This window comes from Schistocerca cancellata, chromosome 7 (genome assembly GCF_023864275.1).
Source record: "Schistocerca cancellata isolate TAMUIC-IGC-003103 chromosome 7, iqSchCanc2.1, whole genome shotgun sequence".
In the NCBI taxonomy this organism is placed as follows: domain Eukaryota; kingdom Metazoa; phylum Arthropoda; class Insecta; order Orthoptera; family Acrididae; genus Schistocerca; species Schistocerca cancellata.
This window is the reverse complement of record NC_064632.1, coordinates 412,473,944-412,498,370: the sequence shown is the minus strand read 5'-3', so window position 1 is coordinate 412,498,370 and position 24,427 is coordinate 412,473,944.

Below are 24,427 nucleotides of genomic sequence, written 5' to 3'. Positions count from 1 at the left end.
AGGCAGGATTCGAACCTGCGACCGTAGCGGTCGCGCGGTTCTAGACCGAAGCGCCTAGAACCGCTCGGTCACATGGGCCGGCGTTTGGCAATCGTGTGATCTCACGATTCGGCAACATTCCCCGACCCCCTAGATCGCCAGATTTGTCCGTTTGTGATTTTTTTCTTGTAGGGCTACCTAAAGAGTAAAGTCTACGCGACGAAGAACCCTGGATGAGGTAAAACAGAGAATTAGGGACGTAATTCACAGTATCCCAGCTGAGGTGTCGCAGTGTTGAATGAGGAATCTCAACAGCAGATGTCACGAATGTATTCGTACAGGAGGTCCCCATCTGGAGGACGTAATTTTTAAAAAAAAATGATAAATGCCATCTTTTTTCGTAAGTGGCAAAGTTGTAAGGTTTCAATTACTATGAATGCGATTTCTTTCCTTCATCACTTCTAGTTTTATTGGATTGTGGAAACGTTCCCGCTTTTCTGTGTCACCCTGTACTTTCCTATAACCCTTTCCGCAAATGTCTTCCATTCCGCTTCACTATTACTGACTTAATAGTGAAGCGGAATGGAAGACATTCCCCCCCCCCCCCCCCCCCCCCCCCCATGAACCATGGACCTTGCCGTTGGTGGGGAGGCTTGCGTGCCTCAGCGATACAGATAGCCGTACCATAGGTACAACCACAACGGAGGGGTATCTGTTGAGAGGCCAGACAAATGTGTGGTTCCTGAAGAGGGGCAGCAGCCTTTTCAGTAGTTGCAAGGGCAACAGTCTGGATGATTGACTGATCTGGCCTTGTAACAATAACCAAAACGGCCTTGCTGTGCTGGTACTGCGAACGGCTGAAAGCAAGGGGAAACTACGGCCGTAATTTTTCCCGAGGGCATGCAGCTTTACTGTATGATTAAATGATGATGGCGTCCTCTTGGGTAAAATATTCCGGAGGTAAAATAGTCCCCCATTCGGATCTACGGGCGGGGACTACTCAAGAGGATGTCGTTATCAGCAGAAAGAAAACTGGCGTTCTACGGATCGGAGCGTGGAATGTCAGATCCCTTAATCGGGCAGGTAGGTTAGAAAATTTAAAAAGGGAAATGGATAGGTTAAAGTTAGATATAGTGGGAATTAGTGAAGTTCGGTGGCAGGAGGAACAAGACTTCTGGTCAGGTGACTACAGGGTTATAAACACAAAGTCAAATAGGGGTAATGCAGGAGTAGGTTTAATAATGAATAGTAAAATAGGAGTGCGGGTAAGCTACTACAAACAGCATAGTGAACGCATTATTGTGGCCAAGATAGATACGAAGCCCACACCTACTACAGTAGTACAAGTTTATATGCCAACTAGCTCTGCAGATGACGAAGAAATTGAAGAAATGTATGATGAAATAAAAGAAATTATTCAGATAGTGAAGGGAGACGAAAATTTAATAGTCATGGGTGACTGGAATTCGAGTGTAGGAAAAGGGAGAGAAGGAAACGTAGTAGGTGAATATGGATTGGGGCTAAGAAATGAAAGAGGAAGTCGCTTGGTAGAATTTTGCACAGAGCACAACTTAATCATAGCTAACACTTGGTTTAAGAATCATGATAGAAGGTTGTATACATGGAAGAACCCTGGAGACACTAAAAGGTGTCAGATAGATTATATAATGGTAAGACAGAGATTTAGGAACCAGGTTTTAAATTGTAAGACATTTCCAGGGGCAGATGTGGACTCTGACCACAATCTATTGGTTATGACCTGTAGATTAAAACTGAAGAAACTGCAAAAAGGTGGTAACTTAAGGAGATGGGACCTGGATAAACTGAAAGAACCAGAGGTTGTACAGAGTTTCAGGGAGAGCATAAGGGAACAATTGACAGGAATGGGGGAAAGAAATACAGTAGAAGAAGAATGGGTAGCTTTGAGGGATGAAGTAGTGAAGGCAGCAGAGGATCAAGTAGGTAAAAAGACGAGGGCTAGTAGAAATCCTTGGGTAACAGAAGAAATATTGAATTTAATTGATGAAAGGAGAAAATATAAAAATGCAGTAAATGAAGCAGGCAAAAAGGAATAAAAACGTCTCAAAAATGAGATCGACAGGAAGTGCAAAATGGCTAAGCAGGGATGGCTAGAGGACAAATGTAAGGATGTAGAGGCGTATCTCACTAGGGGTAAGATAGATACTGCCTACAGGAAAATTAAAGAGACCTTTGGAGAGAAGAGAACCACTTGTATGAACATCAAGAGCTCAGATGGAAACCCAGTTCTAAGCAAAGAAGGGAAAGCAGAAAGATGGAAGGAGTATATAGAGGGTCTATACAAGGGCGATGCACTTGAGGACAATATTATGGAAATGGAAGAGGATGTAGATGAAGATGAAATGGGAGATACGATACTGCGTGAAGAGTTTGACAGAGCACTGACAGCCCTGAGTCGAAACAAGGCCCCCGGAGTAGACAACATTCCATTGGAACTACTGACGGCCTTGGGAGAGCCAGTTCTGACAAAACTCTACCATCTGGTGAGCAAGATGTATGAAACAGGCGAAATACCCTCAGACTTCAAGAAGAATATAATAATTCCAGTCCCAAAGAAAGCAGGTGTTGACAGATGTGAAAATTACCGAACAATCAGTTTAATAAGCCACAGCTGCAAAATACTAACACAAATTCTTTACAGACGAATGGAAAAACTAGTAGAAGCCGACCTCGGGGAAGATCAGTTTGGATTCCGTAGAAATACTGGAACACGTGAGGCAATACTGCCCTTACGACTTATCTTAGAAGAAAGATTAAGGAAAGGCAAACCTACGTTTCTAGCATTTGTAGACTTAGAGAAAGCTTTTGACAATGTTGACTGGAATACTCTCTTTCAAATTCTAAAGGCGGCAGGGGTAAAATACAGGGAGCGAAAGGCTATTTACAATTTGTACAGAAATCAGATGGCAGTTATAAGAGTCGAGGGACATGAAAGGGAAGCACTCCCCGATGTTATTCAATCTGTATATTGAGCAAGCAGTAAAGGAAACAAAAGAAAAATTCGGGGTAGGTATTAAAATCCATGGAGAAGAAATAAAAACTTTGAGGTTCGCCGATGACATTGTAATTCTGTCAGAGACAGCAAAGGACTTGGAAGAGCAGTTGAACGAAATGGATGGTGTCTTGAAGGGAGGATATAAGATGAACATCAACAAAAACAAAACGAGAATAATGGAATGTAGTCGAATTAAGTCGGGTGATGTTGAGGGCATTAGGTTAGGAAATGAGACACTTAAAGTAGTAAAGGAGTTTTGCTATTTGGGGAGCAAAATAACTGATGATGGTCGAAGTAGAGAGGATATAAAATGTAGACTGGCAATGGGAAGGAAGAAGAGGAATTTGTTAACATCGAGTATAGATTTAAGTGTCAGGATGTCATTTCTGAAAGTATTTGTATGGAGTGTAGACATGTATGGAAGTGAAACGTGGACGATAAATAGTTTGGACAAGAAGAGAATAGAAGCTTTCGAAATGTGGTGCTACAGAAGAATGCTGAAGATTAGATGGGTAGATCACATAACTAATGAGGAAGTATTGAATAGGATTGGGGAGAAGAGAAGTTTGTGGCACAACTTGACCAGAAGAAGGGATCGGTTGGTAGGACATGTTCTGAGGCATCAAGGGATCACCAATTTAGTATTGGAGGGCAGCGTGGAGGGTAAAAATCGTAGGGGGAGACTAAGAGATGAATACACTAAGCAGATTCAGAAGGATGTAGGTTGCAGTAGGTACTGGGAGATGAAGAAGCTTGCAAAGGATAGAGTAGCATGGAGAGCTGCATCAAACCAGTCTCAGGACTGAAGACCACAACAACAACATATTCCTTATCGGCACAAACCCGATGTTACTTAGATCTCTGGTGAAGATTCGCCGTCCATTGCGACGAGATGGGTTCAGTTAGTCAAACATTCATTGAGCCAGTTGCACGTTTGTGAAGAAACTCCGTACGGTCGTATCTTTATTATTTTTAGGCAATGTATTGTAGTATCGAACATCTTTTGGGTATGTAGGGCTACATGTTTGCAAGATATACAGCTGGTTGGAAACGCAACTGTGGACAATTCTCCTTCCGTTGCGAGTCTGTTCGGAAGAAAATCTCACCAAACGAAGAAGTGACCACTTACCCAATGTAAATATATCCTAGAATTTGAGAAAACCTGTTTCTGACGGGATGTTAAGATTTGGAAACTCACTAAGACAAGTGCGTTCTTGTCGAAGGAAACTATCATGAAGAACATTGTTTAAAACAAATTATTTCTTTGTTACCAGCCTGTTCAAATTACCCATGTAATTCAGCAAATATTGTTGCTGGCACTAAGTTTTGCGCTATTCGAAAAATTATAACTATGAAGAACTGAAATGGTTGTGAACCTTGATGTTCTTTCATTTACAGAGTATAGTCAATAAAATTCCGTCACTGAGGATGAAAGTAATTCACTTCTTGTACTGTTAGTTCGGCTATCTTCTTTTTAGTGTGTATGTGAGATATAAAACGCCGGCATATTAACGTCGCATTGAACTCTGTCTCTAATGATCACTGCATCAACGAGACATGAAACTCTGCTCATTTCATTCATTTTGCGTCAAGCACAATGGCCGATAGGAAAGTTGTACAATGCGGTTCAACTTCACCACAGCCAAGGAAAGGAAGTGCTAATTTCCGTTATCCATCAATGGAACGTTCACTTAGCAAATTTGTTTTACCAATTGATTGTTAATGCCAGAAACAGGAGCATATTTTAAGATCAGCGTAGCGTTTATCTGCACGAGAATGAAAAACGACCCTCAAATAACTAAAATTCCGCCCCGAATCGAGATAGTTACGTTCTGATTTTCCGACCGCATAAGAGACTCGCCTTCTACAGGAGTGAGGCAAATTCTCCCATGTCACGCTCTTCCGAGTTAGCACTGAAAAGGGTCGTATCATCGAATATACAGGACAAGGAAATAAAAGTTGCGATTTAGGGGCAATAGCGTTTCAGAAACGGAATTGTCTCACCTGGTACTTAGATGTTATCGCTGTCGAGATAGTAAAATTGGGTCCCCGTAATCGTCCATAGGATTTCAGACGGAACGTCCTTTCCATTCCTATACGCCTGGCTTTACGGTACGCTTTAAAACGAGGCGGCAGTCAAACACGGCATTACAGTTATATACGCGTTCTGCTTTCATACGTCTCAATTCACGCTGAAACGTACAACATCCGTGTGCCTTTCTCTATGTAACAAAAGAAACACTGAACGCATTGCGTAAGACGACGTCGTAAGTCTAGTGCTGGCAGTAACTTCTGTTTGTCAGGCTCATCTGTTGGCTCCCATTGCGTTTCTTAATTTGATTTTATTGGACTGAATTTTCTCGTTATGACAGTATTCAAAGGCGACCTGTTTTAATTGTAAAAACCGTTCGAAAGTCAAGATCGCACAAAATACTTTTTATTCAACACAACAGGTTTCAGCAGTCTTCGTTGTCATCTGGCAATGGCAAGGAAAGCGTTTCTGAAGAAGAGAAATTTGTTAACATCGAGTATAGATTTAAGTGTCAGGAAGTCATTTCTGAAAGTATTTGTATGGAGTGTAGCCATGTATGGAAGTGAAACATGGACGGTAAATAATTTGGACAAGAAGAGAATAGAAGCTTTCGAAATGTGGTGCTACAAAAGAATGCTGAAGATTAGATGGGTAGATCACATAACTAATGAGGAAGTATTGAATAGGATTGGGGAGAAGAGAAGTTTGTGGCACAACTTGACCAGAAGAAGGGATCGGTTGGTAGGACATGTTCTGAGGCATCAAGGGATCACCAATTTAGTATTGGAGGGCAGCGTGGAGGGTAAAAATCGTAGGGGGAGACCAAGAGATGAATACACTAAGCAGATTCAGAAGGATGTAGGTTGCAGTAGGTACTGGGAGATGAAGAAGCTTGCACAGGATAGAGTAGCTTGGAGAGCTGCATCAAGCCAGTCTCTGGACTGAAGACCACAACAACAACAACAACAACAACAACAGTTGTCATCTTTAGGTCTTAAACATTCTTTTGTAGTAAAGCATGTTCATTTTACGCTTAACCTCATACACAAGACGTCAAGTGGATAAAATTCAGCACTTTATAATCGTTTGTCATCGCTAAAATATGTAAAAACACACAGCACCTTGTTCCAAAATGCCATATGCTTGTTCATATTGCCCACAGATTCTTTTTAAATGATACGAATATGTTGCACAATAGAACATCTGTATACGTATGCTGGACCATACTTTTTTTTTACATTTTATTGAGAACTTTAAGGTCATGTACAACTGCTTGTTAAGTACAGTGAAGACAGTTAAGTTTCAAATATACAAATAATTTTATATGTACATAAATTTACAAACGTTAGTTTTTGTTACGTCACAGGTTTGTGTATTTCTCTTGCAAATAACCTGCTGTTAAACTGTCAATTTTGTGACTGTTCTGAGTAATTAGTGCTTTAATATTTGTTGACAAGATAATCTACATTTTTTGCGAAGGTTTTCTCACAGTTTATTTTGGTTTGTAGCCTATTTAATACATCCAAGTATGACGTGGTTTAGATCTCCATCGTCTTTTAGATTTTTACTGCATGTAGGATGTTAGATTAAAATATTTAAAATATGTGGCCTTTAAAATTCGTTAATTACATTTCACCTTACTGTATGACATGCCGGCAATCTTATTGCATTGCTGTTTCTTCAATACAGCTTATTATCTTAACAAATTAATGGCAATACTTTCATCGTAGTTGATTTGACAGCAGTAAAAGCCAGTGAAGAATCACAGAAAATTCGCTTCTGACGTAGTCTGCGATGGATAATAATTTAAAGTTTGCCTAGCTTTGACTGTTCAGTGAAGCCATTATCTTCAGCTAATTTAATTACTAACTGCTCTATTAGCATTCAGGTATTAGCTAGGGAAAGTTATAAGGGGCACACAGACGAAAGCTAATCGGCATAACTGTTAATACATTTATTCTTCTGTGAGACAAGACGATCAGTGTCCTCTTGGAAAAATGTTTGCGGTGCCCATAGGAACCATGATTGAAACCATGCGTGCACCTCTTCGTCTGAAGCAAATCGGCTGCCACGAATGTCTGTCTTCAGGGCTCCAAAAATGTTTGAAATTGCATGGAGAGACATCGGGACTGTATGGAGGATGTGCCCGCCCACATATTGCCAAGGTTGTTTCGACTAAGCTGCAGAAGTTTCGCTGGGAAGCCCTTAAACACCCTCCGTACAATCCCGATCACCCCCTATGCGATTTCCAAGTTTTTGGAGGCCTAAAGAGATACGTTCGTGGCCGTAAATTTGCTTCGGACGTAGAGGTGCATGCCAGGGTACTATCACTGTTCCGTAGGCAACTGCAAACATATTTCCATGAAGGTATTGACAGTCTTTTCTCACAGTGGGATAAAAGTATTAACAGTTACGGCGTCTGCCGGCCGTAGTGGCCAAGTGGTTCTAGGCGCTGCAGTCTGGAACCGCGCAACCGCTACGGTCGCAGGTTCGAATCCTGCCTCGGGCATGGATGTGTGTGATATCCTTAGGTTAGTTAGGTTTAAGTAGTTCTAAGTTCTGGGGGACTGATGACTTCAGAAGTTAAGTCGCATAGTGCTCAGAGCCATTTTTGAAGTTACGGCGATTAATTCTGTTCGAACCGTATTATCCATTCGTATTTCTCCACATTGTATGCTCATATAGGGGTGTCGAAATGCTGGAAAACTGTAGCGAAATGGTGTTAAGTGGGGTAGCACGTCAAACAGGCCGACTTGGAGCGGGAGAGGCATCACAGGACATTTTAATTTCCAGTGTCTATAATTTTACAAATAAATTCATAAAACATTGTCAGCAACACCAGGAAGGATTCAGGATTCACACTCATTGCAGTGGAAGTTCGAAAACATAACAAAATAATTTTTTTTTACGTGCGAAATTTCATCATTTTTTCACTTTCTAATGGCTGCAATTGTTGCTATAGGTACACTTTTCTTCATGAGTTAGAGGGATTCTTCGATGAATTTTGCACAGCATACATACCATACTCACAGGTGTATGAAACTCTAGAATTATTTAATTTATGAAAAAACGAATAAACTGTAATATTTTAAACTTCATGTTTAGAAAAAAAACAAATTTTATAGTTAATTACCTCAATTTTTACCACAGTTTTTATTTAATAGATTTGGAAAATTCTAGAGTTTCATACACCTTTAAGTGTGGTTTGTATGCTGTACAAAATTCATCGAAGAATCTCTCTTTACTTATGAAGAAAAGGGTACCTATGGCAACAAATACTGCCATTATAAATGAAAAAAATGATGAAATTTCACATGTAAAAAAAAATCATTTCGTTATGTTTTCGAACTTCCACGCCTATGAGTGTGAATTCTGAATCCTTCCTGGTCATGCTGACAAAGTTTTATGAATTTATTTGTAAAAGTATAGACAGTGGAAATTAAAATGTCCTGTGGTGCCTCTCCTGCTCCAAGTCGGCCCGTTTGACGTCCTACCCCCCTTAACACGCCTTGTGCAAGGACTGGGAGTTGTCCCTAAACATAAATGAAAGATAAGGAATGGAGGCTGATTCGTGGTTAGCGCCCATTTGACGACAGGGTCAAAATCAGTCGTGTTATTTTCAAAGAAAACATCGCGGCGTTTACCTCTCTATTGGGAGTAAAATGTCTTAACCGTTCGATCACCTCAGTCGGTTCAACGTAAACAAAAGTACTGTTTTGAGTATAAGTCACAGAAAACTTCCATAGTTGCTCTGTTACACGAGTCCCGATGAATCGTTAAGTACGTAGGAGCATACGAACAGAGTTACAGGGATGGGCCACTCCATTGTGACTACCTGCTTAATATCCTGTTGGTCCATCTCTGGAGCGCAGTTCTGCAGCGATTCTGCTTCACATAAATTGGGCAAGTCCTTAGTAGGTTTCCGAAAGTAAATGACACTATATGTCTACGAACAGGACACACACTTCCCGTAAATTAAAGGCCGCTCGTATGTGGCTGTGGACCTGGCGCCCAGTAGCCTCCCAGTTGTGTTCCATTGGATTCATATCAGGCGAATTTGGTAGACAATACATGAACACTATCATGCTCTGAAAACAACTACAGCATGGTTCAGACAGTTATCTTGCTGGAAGGTGCCATCGCCGTCGGGAAAGACGTCAAGCATGAAGGGACGCAGGTTGACTGCAATAATGTTTACGTAGTCCACTACTGTATCGGTGCCTTGATTACTGCCACAGGCTCCATAGTGGTCCAGGTGGAGTGCCCTCATAGCATAATATTGCCCCCCCCCCTCCTCATCCACCTCTCGCTAGCCTTCAGCTGCGGCGCGATCCTTGTTTCCAGGAGCCGTTCGCCTGGATGACACTGTATCCGGACACAATCATCAACCTGTTATAACAAGAAACTTTATCCTTTCGACCAAGCAACACATTTCCTTAGGTCCATTGTTCAACCTGTACCAAGCGAGGTACACGGGACTCGCATTCGGGAGGACGTCGGTTCAACCCCTCGTACGGTGATCCTGATCTAGGTTTTCCATGATTTCCCTAAAATCGCTTTAGGCAAATGCTGGGGGTGTTTACTTTGAAACGGCACGGCTGACTTCCTTCCCCATCCTTCCCTAAACGCCGGCCGTTGTGGCCGAGCGGTTCCAGGCACTTCAGTCTGGAACCGCGCGACGGCTACGGTCGCAGGTTCGAATCCTGCCTCGGGCATGGATGTGTGTGATGTCCTTAGGTTAGTCAGGTTTAAGTAGTTCTAAGTTCTAGGGGACTGATGACCTGAGATGTTAAGTCCCATAGTGCTCAGAGCCATTTGAACCTTCCCTAAGCCGAGGGACCGATATTCCCCTCCTCCTAATCAACCAACCAGCCGACCTCTGTGGCACCACGCCGATGGCAGTCATAACTCACAATGTCGTTGGGTCAGCATTCGAACATTTCGAGATCGTCTGTTGTCGAACTCTTCAGCAACGTGCGCTGAACAGTGCGCTCCGAAACAGTTTCGCCTCCACCAGCACTATTTGCACTATACTCTGTTGTCAGATTACCACATATAGTCGCCTGTCCTGCTTCTTAGAGTGGACAAACCTCCGACGTCCACGCTTTTTGATGAGGCGCGGAAGTCCAGCACCTTGTCGCCCACTCGTGGTTTCAGCGTTCTTCAACCGCTTTCCATAGATGCTCTTAGCAGTAGCAAGCGAACAGCCGACCTGCTTCGTCGTTTCAGAGACGCTGTTTCCCAAGCACTGGGCCATAACCAGCCCTTTGTAGGGTCGCTTATATCAGTGGATTTTCTCCATTCGTCTGTGCTCCGCTTGTATACTTTCCTTGCCGCGTCACGTACCCGCTAAGCCACCAGTCGGCATTCAGTCTTTCGTTGGCTCATCAGCGTATGAGGACCTTCAGTCTAATATGGGCCTCGAACCTCGGTGCAACTTGGTACTTTCCACATTAGTAAATAATTGGGATAAGTGTAATAAGCGGTGAGGGACAGCAAAAAATTATAGAATCACTCAAGGACTGATCGCCAGACCTTTGGATTTGTAATCTATACTCACCTAGTCAGAAAGCCCCCCCCCCCCCCAAAAAAAAAAAAAGAAAAAGCGCAATCACTCAAGGACTGATCCCCAGACCTTTGAATTTGTAATCTATACTCACCTAGTCACAAAGCCCCCCCCCCCCCAAAAAAAAAAGAAAAAGCGCAATATTGCACCACAGACGTACGTGGCTGGTCGGTCCGTGGTGTAGACCAAAGACTGGCATCTGTGTGGACGTGTGGCAGTGCCCAAGGTTTCTCATCCACGTCCTTCAGCTGCCAGATGGAAGGCCGAGCTTCAGTGAGAATGCAAGCTGGGATCCCGCTCGTTCTCATACCCGTCCGCTGGCAACACCGCCTGCGAGGAACACGCCAGGAAGTGTTGGCCGCGAGCCAGCGAGCGCTGAACACTGCAGTCCCAAACACTTTCTGACTCAGAACGGGACACAGGCGCGGCGTTACACATTACCAAGGCCACGCGGCGTCAAATTAAAAACCATTACCAACCAAGACTTATGGAGACAGACTGAGGTATCTTAGGAACGAAAGCCAGTGGTATTTTACCCATGAAGATGTCCATCGCCCACTCTGAAGAAGTCGTCAAGGCACTGAGACGCGCAAGATCATGTTTTGCCATGTACAGCATTTGTATATTAACTAACAGGTATTGCTCCCACAGATATCTGTCTTACATCGCTGTGTTGTCACCAAACCTAGTGTGATAACTCCTTAGGGGGAAGGCGTAAAGCAATCAGCCTAGTTTCGCGAATTAAGGCCTGTGCACCTTTTTTTTACTGTTCCTATCGATTAAGTAGCCATATCGATTTTCATCTGTGCATCGGACTCTTTTTGGCGATCATAAAATATTTTCGATCGTAGAAACTTTAATGAACAAGAACAGGCTCATTTCCATTCTGACTAATACAGTTGTGATTTATCACGGTTTTAAATAACGTTTGACGAATTCACAACCTGTATCCATCCGCACTCCTCCGACATTAAAATGTTCCTCACATTGATTATTACCGTAGCTGTGATTGGTAACAAGTAACAATAACAGACACTGGCTTGTGTATCTGCTAACTGTAGTCTGGTAGATGAACTGTGTCAGCGCAAAGGAAGTGAAATGTTTTCACCTGTAAAGGTGATTACTTGTCAAGACCTTAGATTAGCATTTTCAGTAACTGAACTGACAAAAAGTTACGTTAGATGGTATCGTTAGTTTCTGCAACTATAATTTCGTCACTTGTTACAGGATAGGCTGGAGGGCGATGTTGGATCCCCCGTGAAACCCCGGGTGTGGTGACAGACTTAACTATAGCGTAATCAGAGATCTGGGTTAGATTGGAAGGTGATAATTTGGTTGTGAGTTGACGAAGCCTATGCATGTTAATCCCAATAAAGGTTGTGGAAACATTTTGTACTGTAGCATAGCGTAACATTTTACTTTCACCCCAAACATACTTTGCAGAGTTTCACACAAGGCACTTTTCATCGTAAAAGCTACAACTGAAAGGTAAACGAAAAATGCAAAGAAGGTGGGGGGCGGGAGGGGGGGAGGCACTACGTAATTTTTACCATATGATAAACAAAGTTACGTGCGAGTTGGACACGCTTGTGCACAGAGAAAATTTTATCCTAACAAAATAGTCTGTTGTAAAAATTATTAACATTGGTTCTTCATACGGCTTTAAATTTTGTACGAGGCGTGTTTTTTAAATAAGTACCGTTTTGAAATTTAAAAAAGACGTGCTAAGATATCTCAGTAATTTTATTTTTACATGAAAGCCTGTACCTTAATATACTTTCCTACATAATTTCCGTCAGTATTGAGGCACTTGTCATAACGTTGTACCAGTTTTTGAATACCCTCCTTATAGAAGTCTGCCGCCTGACTTGTTAACCACTGCATCACCACTGTTTTGACTTTGTCATCGTCTTGAAGACGCTGACCGCCCAGGTGTTTCTTCAAGTGCAGGAACAGATGGTAGTCACTGGGCGCAAGATCGGGGCTGTACGGAGGATGATCTAGAGTTTCCCATCGAAAAGATATGATGAGATCTGTGGTCTGATTCGCTACATGCGGAATGGCATTGTCTTGCAACAAAACGATGCCTTTGCTAAACTTCCATGGACTGTTGCTTTGATTCTGGTGTGACGTAGGGCACCCATGTTTCATCGCCCGTAACAATTTGTCTTAAGAAATCATCACCGTCGTTTTGATACCGCTCAAGGAAAGTCAATGCACTGTCTAAACGTTTGGTTTTGTGCACATCCGTCAACATTTTCGGTATCCAACGTGCGCACAATTATCGGTAATTTCAAGTGCTCGGTCACAATGCCATACAAAACACTACGAGAAACATTAGGAAAGTCATCCTGCAAGGAGGAAATCGTAAAGCGTCTTTTTTTCTCTCACCTTATTGTCCACTTCCTGCACCAAAATTTCATTAACGACCGAAGAACACCCACTCTGTTGTTCATCATCCACATTTGTGCGGCCGTCTTTAAATGCTCTCACCCACTTTCTTACGATTCCATCACTCATAATGTTTTCACCGTAAACTGCACAGATCTCAAGATGAATATAGACCGCTTTTAAGCCTTTAATACTAAGAAATCTTATAACAGCCCGTACTTCAAAGTCGGCGGGACTCACGATTATCGGAGGCATCTTAGACACTCAGTATACAACGTAAACAAGGAAGAATCTGACTGTAATGGCGTCAGTGCGTAGATTAAGTTACAGGCTTTCATGAAAAAATAAAATTATTGAGACATCTTAGCACGTCTTTTTTAATTTCAAAACGGTACTTACTTAAAAAAAACTCGCCTCGTAGTAATGGAAGAAGCGTGAAAATATTAGTAGTGTGTGTTAAGAATGACAACTTAAATACCGCACAATACAGCACGAGTTCGTGTTTAGAATACGAAGTTTATTTCTTCGACCACAGATAGGTTATACATCGATAAAGTAAGAGACAAGGTTCTTAGAATGAAGTGTGAACGTCGGTCAACAGATGGCACAGGGCGTTGAATTTTATAACGCTACTTTTCCTTATTACTTGTGACTTGAGAACAGTCGACATAACATAACTGTCGAAATAACTTAGTAACAGTCGAAGTAACATGTGACTTACATTCACGGCCTAGTCACTTGTGATTTTTAACGGTTACATAAGTTCTTGCCCACTCGTGCGTCATGCAGTGTCGAAGGTGAACACAATGTAGTAGCGCTATTCTAACGTAATCTTCACGACTGAAGCATTCAGTGGGTGTTTCATCTACACTCATATAGTGCCACGGAGTATCTTGCCGTCGGTATGTTGTTCCATTACACGTTACAGGGTCTGGTAACGCGCCCATTGCGTGTGCATTGCGCAGAACGGCCCTGGGCGCCTTAGGACTGGCGCATGACAAAGAAACGCAGCCAGCGCAGAGTGGCACGGCCTCCGTTACGGTAGGCGAGCCAAGCAGATCCTGGTAGGGTGCCGGTACAGGAAGTCTCTCGTACGCCGCGTTTGTATGGACTCCCAAATCCCGTTTTTCGTAAACCCATTTCCCTGAGGTTGTCATTTTTTCTCTCAACATTTTGTTTAAAGTGGGCTGAGTGATTTTCTGTGGAATGAAGAAAAAGAAAGAGCACTGGGCTGACTTGAAAGTTATTAATTTCCTTTACTTAAAGACTAAAGAGGGTATACCTCCCACTGAAACACATGTTACGGGCATTTTCATTCCATTTTCTTCTGTATGAGCACTAATTAATCGTGCCTTCGCGGTTCTTTGGGGTCTGTAGTATGTTCCTCAAGTAACACTGGTTCTTGAAAGTCGGTAAGCAGTTTTTCGTCAGCGAGTCGACATCTGTCTTCAGCCGTTTCTCGTTTTTCAGCATTTCTCGGACAAACGAATTTGGGACCATTTGTGTTGTCCTCCTCTGTTGTAGTTGTTGTGGTCTTAAGTCGGAAGACCGGTTTGATGTAGCTCTCCATCCTCTGCTCTATACTGTGCAAGCCTCTTCATTTCGGAATAACTACTGTCGCCTATGTCCTTTTGTACCTGCTTAATGTATTCATACTAGATCTCCAGTTTTGAATTCCCCCCTCCCCCACTCACTCCACCCCCCTCCTCCCGTGCTAAATGGGTGATCGTTTGTTGTCTCAGAATGGTCCTATCAACCGATCCCTTCTTTTATTCAAGTTATGCTACAAATTGCTCTTCTCCTCAGTACTGTTCTGTACATGATATACCCATCAGATCTTCACCATTCTTGTGTGACACCACATTTCAAAAGCTTCTATTCCCTTTTGGTCTGAACTGTTTATAGTCTACGTTTCACTTCCACACAAGACTACACTCCAGGCAAATAACCTCAGAAAAGACTTCACACCACTTAAATCTATATTTGATGTTAACACATTTCTCTCTGTCAGAAACGCTTTTCTCACCATTGCCAGTCAATTTTTTATATCCTCTTTATTTCGGTCATTATCAGTTATTTTACTGTCTATACAGCGAAACTCATCCACTACATTAAGTGCTTCATATCTTAATAAGTTCCCTCAGCATTACCTGATTTAATTCGACTACATTCCATTATCCTCGTTTTGCTTTTGTTGATGTTCATCTTATACAGGGTGAGTCACCTAACATTACCGCTGGATATATTTCATAAACCACATCAAATACTGACGAACCGATTCCACAGACCGAACGTGAGGAGAGGGGCTAGTGTAATTGTTTAATACAAACCATACAAAAATGCACGGAAGTATGTTTTTTAACACAAACCTACGTTTTTTTAAATGGAACCCCGTTAGTTTTGTTAGCACATCTGAACATATAAACAAATACGTAATCAGTGCCGTTCGTTGCATTGTAAAATGTTAATTACACCCGGAGATATTGTAACCTAAAGTTGACGCTTGAGTACCACTCCTCCGCTGTTCGATCTTGTGTATCGGAGAGCACCGAATTACGTAGGGATCCAAACGGAACGGTGATGGACCTTAGGTACAGAAGGGACTGGAACAGCACATTAGGTCCACATGCTAACACCTTTTTATTGGTCTTTTTCACTGACGCACATGTACATTACCATGAGGGGTGAGGTACACGTACACACGTGGTTTCCGTTTTCAATTCCGGAGTGGAATAGAGTGTGTCCCGATATGTCAGGCCAATAGATGTTCAACGTGGTGGCCATCATTTGCTGCACACAATTGCAATCTCTGGCGTAATGAATGTCGTACACGCCGCAGTACATCTGGTGTAATGTCGCCGCAGGCTGCCACAATACGTTGTTTCATACCCTCTGGGGTTGTAGGCACATCACGGTACACATTCTCCTTTAACGTTCCCCACAGAAAGAAGTCCAGAGGTGTAAGATCAGGAGAACGGGCTGGCCAATTTATGCGTCCTTCACGTCCTATGAAACGCCCGTCGAACATGCTGTCAAGGGTCAGCCTGGTGTTAATTGCGGAATGTGCAGTTGCACTATCATGCTGGTACCACATACGTCGACGCGTTTTCGAGCAACGTTGGCAGATCATTCTGTAGAAACGCGATGTATGTTGCAGCTGTTTGGGCCCCTGCAATGAAGTGAGGACCAATGAGGTGGTCGCCAATGATTCCGCACCATACATTTACAGTCCACGGTCGCTGTCGCTCTACCTGTCTGAACCAGCGAGGATTGTCCACGGACCAGTAATGCATGTTCCGTAGATTACTGCCCCGTGGTTTGTGAAACCCGCTTCATCGGTAAACAGGTAGAACTGCAACGCATTCTCTGTTAATGCCCATTGACAGAATTGCACTCGATGATTAAAGTCATCACCATGTAATTGCTGATGTAGCGACACATGAAACGGGTGAAAGCGGTGACGATGCAGTATGCGCATGACACTACTTTGACTCAGTCCACCGGCTCTCGCAATGTCCCGTGTACTCATGTGTGGGTTCATGGCAACAGCAGCTAACACACCAACTGCACCCGCTTCTCCTGTGATGGGCCTGTTACGGACCCGTTTGCGTGCTACGACCATACCTGTTGCATACAGTTGGCGGTAGATGTTTCGCAATGTGCGGCACGTTGGATGCTCTCTGTCCGGGTACCGTTCTGCATACACCCTGCAGGCTTCAGCTGCATTTCGTCGACACTCGCCATAGATGAGTATCATCTCCGCCTTTCCAGAATGCGAATACACCACGGTCACAGTTCCTACAACACTGCACTATCACAGACGTCTGGTAACACGGTGTACTACAGTTAGTCTGTGTGCGGAGACGAATGCAGAATAATAAAAGCAGCAAGCGCTACATGCGGACACTGCGACAGCTAGACCAAACCACAACAGTGGATTACAGCCACACTGGTAAACTCGGTCGTCATAGTAAACATGTCCCAGCAGATGCTGCTCGCCGACCGTGGCCCGTGTTTGTTACAACACGCAACTGAACGTCAGAGGTTTCAAGCGTCAACTTTAGGTTACAGTATCTCCGGATGTAATTAACATTTTACAATGCAACAAACGGCACTGATTACGTATTTGTTTATATGTTCAGATGTGCTAACAAAACTAACGGGGTTCCATTTAAAAAAACGTAGGTTTGTGTTAAAAACCATACTTCCGTGCATTTTTGTATGGTTTGCATTAAACAATTACACTAGCCCCTCTCCTCACGTTCGGTCTGTGGAGTCGGTTCGTCAGTATTTGATGTGATTTACAAAATATATCCAGCGGTAACGTTAGGTGACTCACCCAGTATACTCGTTTCAAGACACTGACCATTTCGTTCAACCGCTCTTCCAAGTCCTTTGCTGTCTGTGATAGAATTGCAACGTTACCGGCAAACCTGAAAGCTTATTTTTCTTATCCTAATTTTTCTTTTGGGTTCTTTTACTGCTTGCTCAGTGTACAGATTCAATAACATCGGGGATAGGCTACAACCCTGTATTAATCCCTTCTCAATCAATGCACCCCTTTCATGCCCCTCGACTCTTACAACTGCCGTCTGGTTTCTGTTCAAGTTGTAAACAGCCTTTCGCTCCTTATATTTTACCCCTGCTACCTTCAGAATTTCAAAGCGAGTATTTCAGTCAACAGTGTGTCAAAAGCTGTCTCTGGGTTTACAATTCCTATAACCTTTCTTCTAAGAGAAATCGTAGAGTCAGTGTGGCCTTGCGTGTTCCTACATTTCTCTGCAATCTTACCCGAAGTTGGAGTCTAACAGTTTTTCCACTCTTCTGGAAAAAATACGTGTCAACATTCTGCTGCCATGACTTATTAATCTGATAGTTCGGTTATATTCACATCTATCAGCACTTGCTTTGGAATTATTACATTCTTCTTTAAATCTGAGGGTATTTACCTGTCTCACGTATCTTGCATACCAGGTGAAATTGTTTTGTAATGACTGGCTCTCTCAAGGATATCAGTTGTTGTGAGGGCATATTGTTCATTACGGGGGCCTTGTTTCGACTTAGGTCTTTCATTGCTCTGACCAATTTTTCTCGCAGTATCGTGTCTTCTATATCATCTTCATCCACGTCCTCTGCCCTGTCTGTAATACCGCTTTCAAGTACGTTTCCCTTGTGTAGCCTGTCAATACATTCCCTTCAGCTTTCCCTTCTTTGCTTAGTACTGGTTCTCCATCTTCTTTGTATGCATTCAGTACTCCATGTTTAGTGCTCCTCAACTGTTGTGAAACATAGAAACTGTTGAATACAGGCAGAAAGCGACTAGAAGCGATGGAAATGTGACTTTGGGGAAGGCTGACGAACAGTGGTGCGTACTCAATTTTTCGTTAAGATAAGCAGTCAGAAAAGAAATAAAATGTCTTGTTTAAATATGCAGTTGCCAAAGTCGTTAATCATCAGGTCATAAAACTCAATCTCAACTGTCGCAGGAAAATTTTATTGGAAATTTGTGGGAAGGTCTTATGGGATCAAACTGCTGAGGTCATCGGTCCCTAAGCTCACACACTACTTAATCTAACTTAATCTAACGTACGCTAAGAACCACACACACACACACCCATGCCCGAGGGAGGACTCGAACCTCCGACGGGGGGAGCCGCGCGGAGCATGACAAGGCACCTAAGACCGCGCGGCCAACCTGCGCGGCAACTGCCGCAGGAGATGCTTTCCAGTTGACTACATACATCGTTCTTGTGAAACACAACTAGCTCTTTAAAAACATGAAGTGTTGAGTGCTGTTGACAAGGGATTTCAGATTTATTCCGTATTTCTAGGTATACAGAAGGCTTTTGACACTGTACCTCACAAGCGGCTTGTAGTAAAACTACTTGCTTATGAAATATCGTCTCAGTTATAAGACTGTATTTGCGATTTCCTGCCGGAGGGGTTACGGTTTGTAGTAATTCACGTAAAATCATCGAGTAAAAGAGAAGTGATTTCTGGCGTTCCACAAGATAGTACCATTGGCCCTCTGCTGTTACTTATCTATGTAAACGATTTAGGAGACAATTTGGGCATCCGTCTTAGGTTGTTTGCAGATGATGCTGACGTATATCGTCTAGTAAAGTCATCAGAAGATCAGAACAAATCGCAAAACGTTTTAGAAAAGAAAGGTGAAAAACTGGCAGTTGACCCTAAGAAACGAAAAGTGTGAGGTCTTCAACACGAGTGCAAAAATGAGTCCGTTAAACTTCGGTTACACGATAAATTAGTCAAATCTAAAGGCAATAAATTAACTAAATACCAGGGAATTACAATTACGAACAAGTTAATTTGGAGAGACTACATCGAAATGTTGTGGAGAAGGCAAACCGAAGACTGCGTTTTATTGGCAAGACCCTTAGAAGATATAACAGATCAACTAAAGAGACTGCCTGCAATACGCTTATCCGCCCTCTTTTTGTAATACTGTTGCGCTGTGTGGGATCCTTACCAGATAGGATTAACGGAGTACATCGAGGAAGTTTAAAGGAAGACATCACGTTTGGTATTAGCGCGAAATACGGGAGAGCGTGTCACTGAAATGATAGAGGATTTGGGATGGACATTATTAAAACAAAGACGCTTTTCGTTGCGGCGGAATCTTCTCACGAAATTTCAATCACCTACTTTCTCCACCGAATTGGAAAATATTTTGTTGACGCCGACCTACGTAGGGAGAAACGATCATCATCATAAAATAAGAGAAATCATAGCTTGCAGGGAGAGATACAGACGTTGGTTTTTTTTCGCGTGCTGTTGCCGATTGGAATAATAGAGAATTAAGGTGAAGGTGGTTCGATGAACCCTCTGCCAGGCAATTAAGTGTGATTTGCGGAGTATCCAGGTAGATGTAGACAGATGTAGAAATTGACAAGCAGATCATAGACCAAGTTAATACATTAAAATATTTATGGTACAGTATTACACACAGGGCGAACAATTAATGGAAAATAAATTAGACGTATTTAACTATTTGTGGGGAAATTTACACAGAATATTGGGAAAGGAAGTCCACTGAGATACGCTACTAAAGTTCTGTAAGGTTGTGGCTCTATCGGCACTGCTCTACGGATGCGAAAAATGGACTGTTAAGAAGGGAGCTGAAAAGAGAGTAGAAGTAAGTGAAATGAATTTCCTGAGATACGTGGCTAAATATACTTTGATGGATAAAAAGAGAAATGATATCCGAGCTGAACTGAATATGCTAAACATAAATGATGTAATAAAATTATATCTGTTAAGATGGAAACAACATACAGACCGTATGCCAGGTGCAAGAATCACTAAAGCCATTAAAGAATGTAAACCAAGAGGCAAAAGATCTTTAGGAAGACCAATGAAGAGGTTGCTTGACCAATTTTGAGGGAAACGGAACGGACCAAAAGGTACAATCCTTGATGTAAATATAAATTAGATGTCGTAAGCTTAAGCTTGGACTATAAAACAAGATTTGCTACATCGCACAACGGCAACTGAGAGGCATGGTAATTAATTTAGAGAGATCCGCTTCAGTTGTACTAATCATTTATTCATACCAGATGGTTTGAATAAATAATTGGTACAACTGAAGCGGATCTCTCTAAATTAATTATTAATATTATAAATGCGAAAGTAACACTGTTACGTTTTCATCGCTAAACCGACTGTAATGAAATTTGATATTGACATAGCTTGAACGCTGAGGAAGAACACACCACTTTAGAAACTTGATAAAAATAGGGAATGAAACATCATTACGGAATGAGACAACCTTTTTTTGCCTTAGTGAACACAAATCATGTTAAAAATTATTAAATTTGTTGTATAATGTACACGTTGTGTTGCTGCTTCAGTAGCACGCTGCATGGATGCACACTCCTACCCACACTCTTCAGCAAGTAACTCTAGGCAGCGACGCTGCGTATCACTTTCTCATGCGTTTGGCTAGTAGGGGAGGGAGGGCTACATACATTTATACATAACACCTATAGATATTTACACCACCGTCACCCGGATTTTTGTGACTTACTAGCTTACTTACTCACCGTTACAACCAAACTACTGATATGCGAGTGCAGCTGCAGGTAATAGCTACGCTCAGTTAAGGTGTGAGAGGGAAAATAACTGCAAAAGTATGAAACATCGTGATTGAAAAACTATGAGCGGCGTTATAGGCTTCTTCGTCCCAGTTATCTGGGTCTGTTGTCTTGTCGAAAAGTGAAACTACTTGACTACGATAAAGGTTTTCACGAAACGAAATGCAGAACTCCACCGCATGGCCTACACTGTAGGTAGTCGTTTCTTTACTTGTTCGTCTAGAGGTAAGGGTCTTTTGGTTGACTTGGAAACAAGTAGCAGGTATATACAAAGTGAGGAAAAACTTCTGTATTTTTATTTTATTTTTGCACAGTTTGTGATAGTTCTGAATTCAGTCGATAAGTGATACGGTGAACGAACATTATAGTAGAAAACGTATTGACCACTCTTGATTGTAATCCATTCAAATGACCAGCGATAACTGCAGCTCCATAGCAATTTTGAGCATGTTCAATTTCAAAACCAGCTGTGGCATAGTGAAGTGTTGACGAGACCCATGAGAAATTACAGACATCAGTTGTCTCATTCAGAATAACTGAGACGAAATTCGGTCCGAGAGTCAGTGCGTCTTTATCTCACAATAGCACTTGCAGCCTACGTCCTCAATTATTTGATGGATGTACTCCAATCTCTGTCTTCCTCTACAGTTTCTTCCCTCTACAGCTCCCTCTAGTACCAAGGAAGTCATTCCCTGATGGCGTAACAGATGTCCTATAATCCTTTCCCTTCTCCTTGTCACTGTTTTCCACATATTCCGTTCCTCTCCGATTCTGGGCAGAACCTCCTCATTCCTTACCTTTTCAGTCCAGTTAATTTTCAACATTCGTCTATAGCACTACATCTCAAATGCTTCGATTCTCTTCTGTTCCTGTTTTTCCACGGTCCATGTTTCACAACCATACAATGATATGCTCCAAACGTACATTCTCAGAAATTTCTTACTCAAATTAAGGCCTATGTTTGAGACTAGTAGACTTCTCTTGGCCAGGAATGCCCTTTTTCTGAGTACTAATCTACTTAAGATGTCCTCCTGGCTCTGTCAGTGAATGGTTATTTTGCTACTCAGGTAGGAGAATTCCTTAATTTCGCCTACTTCGTCACTGTCAGTCCTGATAAAAAGTTTCTCGCTGTTCTCGTTTCTGCTACTCCTCATTACTTTTGTCTTTCTTCGATTCACTCTCAATCCATATTCTGTACTCGTTAGCTTGTACATTCAGTTCAGCAGATCATGTAATTCTTCTTCACATTCACTCAGTAGGGCAATTTCATCAGCATTCCGAAGAATGCAAGAGCTGACAAGTGCGAGAATTATTGCACAATCAGCTTAACAGCTCACGTAGCCAACTTGCTCACAACAATAATATGCGGAAGAATGGAAGAAAGATTGAGGATGTGTTAGACGACGCTCAGTTTGGCTTTAGGAAAGGTAAAGGCACCAGAGAGGCAATTCTGATGTGGCTGATAATAGAAGCAAGACTAAAAACAATAAATCAAGACACGTTCATAGATTCGTCGACCTAGAAAAAGCTTTAGACAATGTAAAATGATGCAAGATGTTCGAAATTCTGAGAAAATAGAGGTAAGCTATAGGGAGAGACGGGTAATATATAGTATGTACAAGAGCCAAGAGGGAATAACGAGAGTGGACTAAGACCGAAGTGCTGGGATTAAAATGGGTGTAAGAAGGAAATGTAGTCTTTGGCTCCTACTGTTCAGTCTGTACTTCAAAGAAGCAATGATAGAAATAAAAGAAAGGTTCAGGAATGGAATTAAAACTCAAAGTGAAATGATATTTTTCCGAAAGTCAGGTGATATGTCGCCAGGCTCATACATTCTACACCCCAACGTGAATAGTCGTTTTGTTGCCACTTTTCTCAATGATTTTAGAAATTTTGATGGAATGCTATCCATTCCTTCTGCCTTATTTGATCTTAAGTCCTCCAAAAGTCTCTTACGTTCTGTTTCTATTAGTGGATCCCCTGATTCTTCTAAATGGACTCCTGTTTTTTCTTCTGTCACATCAGACAAATCTTTACCCTCATAGAGATCTTCAATGGATTCTTTCTATCTATCCACTCTCTCCTCTGCGTTTAAGTTTGGAATACCCGTTGGATTCTTTGATGTTACCACGCTTGATTTTAATTTCACCGAAGGTTATTTTGACTTTCCTACATGCTGAGTCAGTCCTTCCGACATACATTTCTTTTTAGATTTTTTCACATTTTTCATGCAGCCATTTCGTCTCAGTTTCCCTGCACTTCCTATTTATTTCATTCTTCAGCGACTTGTACTTCTAAATTTCGCTAACATTTTTGTACTTCCTTTTTTCATCGATCATCTGAAGTATTTCTTCTGTTACCCGTGGTTTCTTCGCAATTACTTTCTTAGTACCACGTTTTTCTTTCCAACTTCTGTGATTGCTCTTTTTAGAGATTTCCATTCCTGTTCAACTGTATTGCTTATTGAGCTATTTCGTATTGTGTATCTATAACTTTAGAGAACAACAAGCGCAACTTGTCATTCCATAGTATTTCCGTAGCTCACTTCTTTGCATATCGATATTTCTTAAACCTCAGTCTACTCTTCTTCACTACTAAATTGTGATCTGAGTCTGCATCTGTTCCAGGGTACGCCTTACTATTCTGTATACGATTTCGGAACCTCTGTCTGACTATGATGTAATCTAACTGAAATCTTCTATATCACCCGACCTTTTGCAAGTATACCTACTCCTCTTGTGATTCTTGAACAGAGACTTCGCTATTGCTAGCTGAAATTTATTACGGAACTCAATTAGTCTTTCTCCTCTCTCATTCTTTGTCCCAAACCCATATTCTCCTGTAACCGTTTCCTCTGCTCCTTCCCCTACAACTGCATTCCAGTCCCCCACGACTATTAGACTTTCATCTCGCTTTACCTACTTTATTACCCTTTCAGTATCCTCATATTCTTTCTCTGTCTCTTCAACTTCAGCCTGCGACGTCCGCTTTTATATCCGAACTATCGTTGTCGGTGTTGGTTTGCTGTCGATTCTAATAAGAATAGCTCTACCACTGAACTGTTCACAGTAACACACTCTCTGCCCTACCCTCCTGTTCATAACGAACCCTACTCCGGTTATACCATTATCTACTGCTGTTGATATTACCCTATACTCATCTGACCAGAAATCGTTGTCTTCTTTTCATTTCACTTCACTGACCCATACTATATCTGGATTGAGCCTCTCCATTCCCTTTTTCAGATTTTCTAGTTTTTCTACCACGTTCAAGCTTCTGAAATTCCACGCCCCGACTCGTAGAATGTTATC